Source organism: Pituophis catenifer, unplaced genomic scaffold, assembly GCF_029215685.1.
Source record: "Pituophis catenifer annectens isolate HBS135680 unplaced genomic scaffold, rPitCat1.0.hap2 SCAF_2, whole genome shotgun sequence".
Classification (NCBI taxonomy): Eukaryota; Metazoa; Chordata; class Lepidosauria; order Squamata; family Colubridae; genus Pituophis; species Pituophis catenifer.
Genome location: NW_027256882.1, coordinates 233,415,821 through 233,425,516, shown reverse-complemented (window position 1 = coordinate 233,425,516; position 9,696 = coordinate 233,415,821).

The following is a 9,696-nucleotide window of genomic DNA, read 5'->3' as shown; positions in this document are numbered from 1 at the left end:
CTTTAATACAGTTCCTCATGTTGTGGTGACCCACAACTATAAAATTATTCCTAAGGTCATTGAAAATATGTGTTTTCCGATGGTCTTAGACGACCCCTGTGAAAGGGTTGTTCGACCCCCAAAGGGGTCCCGACCCACAGGTTGAGAACCACTGCTGTAGAGTATTTTTGAATAAATCAGCTGATCTAACTAGTTCAATACTTGCTAAATTTAATGCACTTAGAAATACAACAGGCTCAACAAAACTGAAGGAACAGAAAGGAGTTTTTTTTTTCCAAATAGCAGAGAACATATATCTTGACTATTAATACAGTTTTAAGCATTCTGAAGTCACACTGATTTCTCTGATAGAGATTTGAGGTTCTGCTAAATAAGATGGAAATTAACTGAATTTCAGGATTAATAGTCTGCATTCTGATGCAGCACTCTACATAATTTTCTTTACAATGGATTATTTGATATTGCTCATAAATCATTCTATTCCTTAAATTCCCACATAGAACAATGTATACATAATATTAAGTGTTTAAAAGTGATTTTAAGAAGATTCTAATTCTTTTGTCATGAATTAAATATTTGTCTGATAATAATCAAATAATCAGAATTCAAAATGTCAAAAGATTAGAAATAGATTTACATAGTTATGGACACATTATGATAAGAAATGGTCATGTCTAATATGCCCACCAGTATGGCAAGAAATGCTTTGTTTGTGAACACTTTAGTGAGAGTAGGATTAAGGTGCTACATTCAGTAATGAAATGAGCTTGTAGCTAATTAAGAAAAGCTCATTTTTTTCCAGGTGTGCATTATGAAAAATAACATTTGTTGTTTCTCCTCTTTTTAAATAAGGGAGACCTACATAAATAGCCCTCAGGTTGATGAACTTTATAACCACTGCAATATAAACTACTTCGGGAGCAGCAAAGACCTAGATTAAATAAATCTGTCAGTTCCAGCTACTTCCTTGATCATAAATATTGACTCCAGCTAAATTAGTTTATACTGGCAATGTACTCATGATCAATGATATTGTGACTTTCTATACATAATTATGAACAAAAAGGCAGAGTTAACACATCACTAAGCTTTTTTTATTTAACCACTTTTTTTAAAAAAAATCTACAATTAGTTGCATTCATGCAGCATTACAGTATTACAAATATTTTACATAACTAAAAAAGAACATAGACCTTGATTCAAAGCAAAACTTATCAGCATATCAGAATGAAAAGAAAAGGGATGACACCAGTAAGCAACCTGCAGTCCTAGGTCTGCATATTCACCCAATCATTTTTTCCCTAGTCCCTTGATTTTTGTTTAACCATCATTGTTGATTTAATATGGCTTAAGTAACAAAAGGCGCCAACTGATCCTCAGAAATATTGTGGTCACAGCCACCAAAAAAAGGGTAAAAATTATTAGCAACAAATTAATCTTAGTGAAGCTTTATGCGATTAATTAGAAAAAGCAGAAAATACTGTATAGTGGTAAAATCTAAGAAAACTGACAACAATCACACTGATTAGGGAAATAAAGTTTAATTAGAAATATATAGAATTCCTCCCCTAAAATCAAAATCAGAAACTCTTGGTAAAATATTTGATGTAATTTAATTTTTTTTTAAAAAAAACTATCAGACATTCAAGTTCTCTCCCTCTCTTCCCTGTCTTACTTTTGCCATACATAGAAAAGAGAAAACAAACTAGCAACTTTTGCAAACATTTGCGCACTGTACTATACCAAGTTTGATTTGTTTTTGGCTTAACATAAATATAAATTCTCCATTCTGGTTTAGATTTATGCTCAAACCAGACTTATATCGTTTCACATAGACTGAATGCAGCCACTAATTACTTATCTGCTGAATTGTTCAAAGAGCTTCAGAATAGAAAATATTTCTCTCGTTGCATCTAACCATGGTACAAATGTAACTTGGCAGACTTTTTTTTTCCTGCTGTACTCGCTTGTTGTTTAGCGACTGCTAAACAATGGTCGCTAAGTGAACACATGACATATAGAGAGATGCTGCAACAATCACTGGTTGTTGCCATCACATTCGGATAAAATTTTCTTGTACATTATCTTGTGCCTGAGGCATTTTTTTTCTTTTTTTGGTCCTCGTAGGGTGGAAAGCTTGCTTAAATTATTGTTTTGGTGTTTGTTCTTGGGCTACTCATTTTTTTCTGTGTTTTTTTTTTAGCTTTCCTACTTCTTTTAGCAGTAAGATATCCAGAATTGCTGGAAGCTGGCTAGCCTCCAAATGTTACAGATAAAAAAAAATGTTTACATCTTTTTAAATTGATTCCATGCAGCGGCAGACACAAGGTGTGTAAAATCTGTTATGCCTCATTATGGTAGATGCAAAGTCAGGTGACCAGAAATGGGTGAGCTGCTTATTGGCTATTTCAAATTGATGAAGACATCCCCCCCCTTTTTTTTTCCCTCTGGTCTCCAGTTAAGAATTGTTTATCCCCATTCTACTGCTGTCTAAACAGCTAGACACAACATGATGTGAAAAGTGAAGAAAACTATTTGCTGAGGAGTAAAACAGCATAACAGTGAAACTGTATACTGCAACAGCCTGAGGAGGCAAAGTAATGATATGACATACCAACCCCCAGCCTCTTGCCTCCCAAGCAGAAATAAGAGAAATGTGGAAGTTGCCTTTTGTTGCTTATATAAACAAAGGAAAGGAGAGAGAAAATTCTAAATAAAAAAAGCTTCTGTGACTCAACCTCAATCTGTTTTAATTTTAACTCTGGCTAGGATAGAACGTATGAGAAAGAAACTGAAGAGGGTGCCTTGAGGTGACTGACATTATCCTGCAGCTAGACTCAATCCATTCCTGCTGCGGTTCTGTGATCCATGGATTATTTTCTACCAGCTGGTGATGAGCAGAAGAGGAAGGACAGCAAAACCAACTGCTTAGCTTAAAAAGCTGCATACGTGCAGTATAAGCAGGATGGCATCGTCTGGCAGTGGTCTGGAATAAAGTCAAGAGAGGGGTGAACCATCAGGATGGGACATTTTGTTGTAATACATACTCTTAAAAGGAACTGGTGTCAGATTTCTCCTTTCCTCTGTATGTCTATGGTGATTCTCAGTCATCCATGTCATGGTTGTCCCAAAGGTGTTTTTTCAAAAGAAAAACTTCCAAGAAGCTTCTTCCATTCTGACTGAATGGTGGAGGATGGAAGGATTTCTATTCCTTGCAGTCATCTGGTCGTTAGCACTCTTAACACTAGGAGTGCTAACAACCAGATGACTGCAAGGAATAGAAATCCTTCCATCCTCCACCATTCAGACAGAACGGAAGAAGCTTCTTGGAAGCTTTTCTTCTGAAATAACTAACTAACTGTTAGAAGTGTTCAAGGATCAGGCCCAATAACTCCATCACACAAGTTAATTGCTTAATCAAGAATCTTTATTTATAGCATATCTTCTTCTTACAGATGTTCAACTGGACTTGGACCTGGACCGCATGGCTGGACCTTAAGTACCTGTGGGGCGGAGCTAAGGTAAGGAGGGGTCAATGGGTAAGGGTGGTCCCTGGGAGTTAACCTCAGCAGCTCCCTGCCCCCTGGCATGGGCATGTGGTCAGGCATTTATATGTGACACTAACTAATTAACTGACTGACTAACTAACTAACTAACTAACTAACTAACTAACTAACTAACTAACACTAACTAACAGTAAGAGTGCTAACAACCAGATGACTGCAAGGAATAGAAATCCTTTCATCCTCCATCATTCAGTCAGAACTGAAGAAGCTTCTTGGATGAGAAGTGAAACGACTTCAAAGAAAAAGCAAGTCCAGTTTTGAAAAACTATCTTTGGGATCTTTTCTCTATAGTATAAATCAGCAATTTGAGGGCTTTGTCCTTTCTGAGACATTTGAAATCACTGATAATTCAGGAAGCTGTAGTCTCATAGATCTGGAAGGTATCAAGATGGGATAGGCCCATGATGGCGAACCTATGGCAAGTGTGCCGGAAGTGGCACGCAGAGCCATCTCTCTGGGCACGCGAGCCATCAGCCGTTGCTCTTCTGGGTTACAGCATGCCAGCCAGCTGGTCTTCTCATGCGCAGGAGCCCCAGAAATCAAAAGAGCAGCCGCAAGGTGCACATGCGTGCACCTGGAAGATAATCTTCTGATTTCTGGCACGCATACACACACAAAGACCAGCTGGCCAGTGCACATTCGTGTGCCATAAACTGGAAGACCATCTTCCCAGTGCACACATGCGCACTGGGCGGCTGCTCTTTTGGTTTCTGGCGCTGCTATGTGCATAAAGACCAGGTGGCTGGTGTGCCGAAACACGGAAGAGCAAGGGGAGCAGAGCTGCCAGCCAGGACAGGTGGGTCGGGGCTTCCCTCCCTCCTGAGCGCGGTCCCAGCCCTCCAGCCTGCAGGACCGATGTGCGGCCATGGTCCAGAGCGCCTGGACGGCTCTGGCGCACGGGACAGCGGGGCAGTGTTTGCTGGCTGGGTGGCCAGCCGCCCTGCCTGCTGCTCCTGCCACCAAGGGGCAAGGGGTGGCGGCGGTTCTTGCACTGCTGCTTCCAGGCGGGATGCTGGAGCAGCCAGGAGGAAAAGGAGGAGGAGCCGCTGTTGGGGACATAAGCTGCTCCAGGAAGGCTGGAGGAGAGTATAGCATGGAGACTCCACCAAGGAGTTTGAGACGCACCACGCCAGTCAGGAAACGGGAAGGCACCGCCAAAGGATAAGAGGGGGGCCCACACTGGCTTGTTCTTGGTGGTGGGCTGGGGGGGCACTTCATCCCAACCAGAGTTGGAGTGAAGCTCTCCCACCTGCTGGCCCCCCAAGCCGAGCCCCAGGAACGCTGACGTCCCTTACCTATGAGGCCGGGAAGGGGCTCCTGCTTTCGAGCAGAGGGAGGCGGCATTTCCTGCCCAACTTTCTCTCCCTGTCTGGAGCTGTGGAACCAGGTCATCGGTGGGGATGTCCCGCCACCCCAACGGGGGCCAGGGGGTGAGCAAGGGGCCAGGCAGGGAGGCACGAGGACCCCCAAAAAGCAAGGTGGAGCTGGCGCATGTGCACTTGACAGCAGGTCTTCGCACATGCATGCACGCCAGAAACCGGAAGACCAGGTCACCAGCACACATGTATGTACTGGAAACCAGAAGATCATCTGCTTTTCCAGTTTCTGACGCGCAAGCTCCTGTTTCGGCACTCGGTGCCGAAAAGGTTTGCCAACACTGGGATAGGCTATTAGAGAGCACATACTACCAAAGACATTCTCAAGTGCAATTAGTCTCAGGTAAAAACAGGTGCCATGATTCAACATCCCAGCCTACTACGAGCTACCAGTACAGTATAAAGCAGGTTCTCCATATAGTTGCTGGTTTGATAGAAGCTATGTGCCTTTTCATAGCATCTAGTTTCATCCTGAACACACCACAGACTGGAAACCATTACTAATATAATCAGCTATGGTACAGTTATAGACATTTGAGTTTGCTTTCCTGCTGTTTACCCAGGACAATAATTTCTCCCACTTTCAGTCACTTCTGCCTAGTTAATTGCTTGTTAGATTTCTTGTGAACTTAGAAAATACTATTATCTGCCAAATGTCATCTGACTTGGAATTCTCTTGACAATCAACAAATGAAAACTAGATCTTTCAGAAATAAGCTTTTAATCAAAACACAAGCATGGAGGGGAAATGGCTATTTACTTTGACCAGGAATTCAGCCCATATTCCAAGCACGTGAATACCATAAACAGGGGGGGGAAACCCACAAAAATCCTTAGTCTAATTGCAGATTATACTTAAGATTTCTGTGAAAATGTATTTGCTTGTGGCTACATACACAAACATAAGTTATTGGCCAGGGCATTAGAATTTGATGCCAGAAAAACGTGGAGTGGCTGCCAAAGTCAATGCAGTACTTTTTCCTTAAGCTATCCAGGGTTAAAAGCTCCTATGCATACTCCATGACATAGTTAAACACAGGCTACTTTTAAAAGGCACAAATTCAGACCAGTTTTAGCTGATCATGCTATTGAATCAGCTGCACAGTGCAATAGATTTAATTCTTGTTTAGCAAATCATCTGCTTGGCTGAAAAACCTTGACAATTTTCTTATTGTCCTCTAAGAAATGAGACAAAAAAATGGAATACTTCTCATGGCACTTTGCCACGCATGCTTAGGGTATAGCTGCCCAATTTCCTTGCCTTCCAAATTCATGGGTGCAGCATGTTGAACTTTCGTTGTTACGGAATTAGGTGCTGTGGTAGATGTTGGAACATGGAACATCATTCCTCTTCCTCTACTCTATAAAGATGTTTAATCCATTGAAAAGTCGATAGCATAGAAGTTGGTTTGGCTCAGGAGTCTCTTACTTTCTTCAGCAAGACTGAAATCATTGGAATGAAGTGACAACATCTTGTACTGAATTCAAGTTCTGCCTTTGTCATAAAAAGCAGCTGGCTGACATTGGGCCAGTCACTCTCTCTCAGACTAACCCACTTCATAAGGTTGTTGTTGTGGAAAAAATAGAAGGAAGATGTATTGGATACAGTTTTCATCCTGAGTTATTTGTAAAAATAATAAAAGCGGGATATAAATATATAAATGAATCTTGGACTAACTGGTATTCCAGCCTGTCGAAGCGTGAATCAGCCTCGTTTCCCCCCCCCCGGGGGAAACTGTAATTAATTAGAGGTGAATGAATCTTGTTTTCCATGGTGTATACTCTCAAAGAAAGAAAACCCAAAGTATATATTCTAAGAAACATTTTATTATAAAAGTACAAAACTAGCAAACTACATCTTACTGGCAGTTATCTCACACAGACAGACAAAGGAAGTTAGAAAAGAAAGAATGTAGACATACGCAGTAGTCCAATGTCTCACAAGACCAGCCTTATCTCAGTTACAGATAAGTTCCCTGGCCAGGCTATCGTAAGTCTTAAAATGGGAGCTCAGCTGGCAAACACTTAACGCAGTGACACAGTCATCTTCTTTTTTGAGAAGTGAACCTAAAATTCAAGAGACTGCGATGACACAATGCATTTGCTAGATGAATAAAAGCTTCTAAAAGAGGATTGGGCACTTGATCTCCAACCTGAGCACTAGGTGTAGATAAATCAAATAGACCAATGAATCATGAAAGGCGTTAACTATCTGGTTTGAATGAAAAAAAGCACAAATTCTGTTAGAGTTTGAAGGGAATAGATCCTATGACTTAATGTTGGTGGGCTAAATCTGAAGCTGAGTGGCTTTGGCAGATATGGTTTAATTGACATGGGTGAATATGATACTTTGGGAAGGTAGTCATGTTAGGCTAGAAGTCATGTATGACTTCAAAACAATGTCTTCAAGAAAGTTCCTCCGGACATGAGAATGATGCTTGAAAAAGCATATGCATAATTCAAGACCCAATTAAGTGGCAGAATTCAAGAGGAATGTGTGTAAGGGCAGAATGCATAATGATTTCCCTCATTAAATATTGGGCTATCCTAAACATTGATCAATTCCCCTATCAGATTAATGAAAGTTTTGGTGCCCAACACACTATTGACTTACACTTAAAAAGCAGGACAGCAAAAAAATGCCTATCGAAGAAATACTACCTTTAATGGCGGAGTGAGAATGAAGTGAGTAATTACAATTTCATAAGTTTGAAATCACCAAAGGAAAAGATTTGATTTTTTTCATCTTTATGGATAAGAGAGAAGTCTAGGGGAATGGATCTCACGGGAGATCTTTCCCAAAATTCTCAAGATCAATTCCTATGCCTGACGAAGAGCCACTAGGAGACTGGAGCTGTGTCAACTCAAAAGACTATCCACAATAAGATTGGTAGCAGCGAAATTAGAAACGGTCATTGAATAGAGAGAAAACTGAGGTGTTGCAGATAAAATCAGAGAGTTTATCTTTGGTTTTGGTTTGGTTGAAATCAGCAAGTTTCTTAAAAGTTTGAATTTGTAACTGGCTGTTTTTTCAGTGCTAATAATTGTATAGCAGTGAGCTGAGGATTAATTACAAATTGTGGAGAATTTTACTGATCCCTTCAAGATAAATTAAATTAAAGTAAAATAGCCATCGTTTAATTTGGTTTTATGGTAGGAAGAAGATGAGAGGGGACATAAATTTGGAGACCATCACCTTTAGAGCTTGCTTCCAAAAGAGTGGTTTGCAAACAAAAACAATTGTGTCATGTCTGTTTAGTATAGCCCTTGTAATGTTTACAAGAACTGATTGTGTAAACTTCACTACAGCCAATTTAAAAAAAGTGGTGACTTGTCCAAGGCTAGTCAGTTAACTTCATGGCTCAGCAGGGATATCAACCAATTTTTTTCTGGGCTAAAGACCAACAATCTGACAGCTACAATACACTGACTTTCAATTATTGATTGATTAATAGTGATGGATTATTTACCAACTATTTCTACCTTTTAGATAGTACTGAGTCATTAATTGTTAATTAACTATTAATGGTACCATTAATAAATGCAGAAATGGGATGCAAAGTGGGATGAGGAACAAAATTAGCTACGGGCTGCCTAAACTACTTAGTTATTACTATTACAAACCTTGAAAATAATAGCAAGTGAAGAGTATTCCTTCAGTTTCTATGATGTCTAAAATGACAACATAATAGTGTTTGTGTGAAATAATGAGAATGCTTTTCTAGATATTCTTTTCTTTACAATCATTGAATTAAATTAGAAAAACTTGCTGAAAAGTGTTCTTTGCCATATACCCAAAATATGAAGCTCATAGGGAATTGTTTGACTTCATTTTAAACTCTGCCAAACCACAAATTATGTGAGGGTTCCATCTGAAACCATGAACCAGTCCTTGTTTGCTCAAAATTACTCCTAATATCACAACATTTTTCAAGATTTATTTAACTTTTCAACATACCTTTTATAAATCTTGCATCTCTTACAAAATATAAAGACATATACGTTACAGATGGATTAAGCTTTTTGCTTGCAGTCTTTCCTAATAGGTGGGGAGTATAGGTAGTCTTTGCCTTAGAGCCATTCATTTAGTGACAGTTTGAAGTTACAATGGCACTAAAAGAATTGACTTATGACCAAGTGATCAAAATTTGGATGCTTGGCAATGGGTATGTATTTATGATGGTTGCAGTATCCAATAATTTTTTGCGGTCTTCTCCAAATTCTTCAACAGATTGCCTGTACAAGAGTGAGTGACAATAAGCTAAACATAGAAGTGATATATGGAAGAAAAAGTTTTATGGTCGGCTTTCCGAGTGAGAATAAGCTATTCTCTTGCATATACAATTTGAAGTAGTCAAAAAGGAATACTCATCTTCATGAGGTACACACACACAATTGAAAAGAAGGTAAAGCAAACTAAAGAGTTGTGGAAAAAAGTAGAGGCGAAAGTAGTTTGTGGCTACTGTACTTCTAAAACCCAGCACTTATGTCCAGAATACTGAAGGGAGAACAATTTTGAGCAGGCTCTAATTCCCAACAGTATTTACTGAATGCCAATGCCGCTTTTTCATATACTTACTAAAGTCTGCACAAACCTATAAAACCACTTTGACCACAATGGGATAAGAGTCTCTCTGCAGATATCAGGTATGCAATTACATCAGCAAACTGCCTCTAATGATCTGAGAAGATACAATTTGCAAACATTATAAAAATGTGCAATTCTGGTACTGCTGCTACTAGTAGTAGGTAAT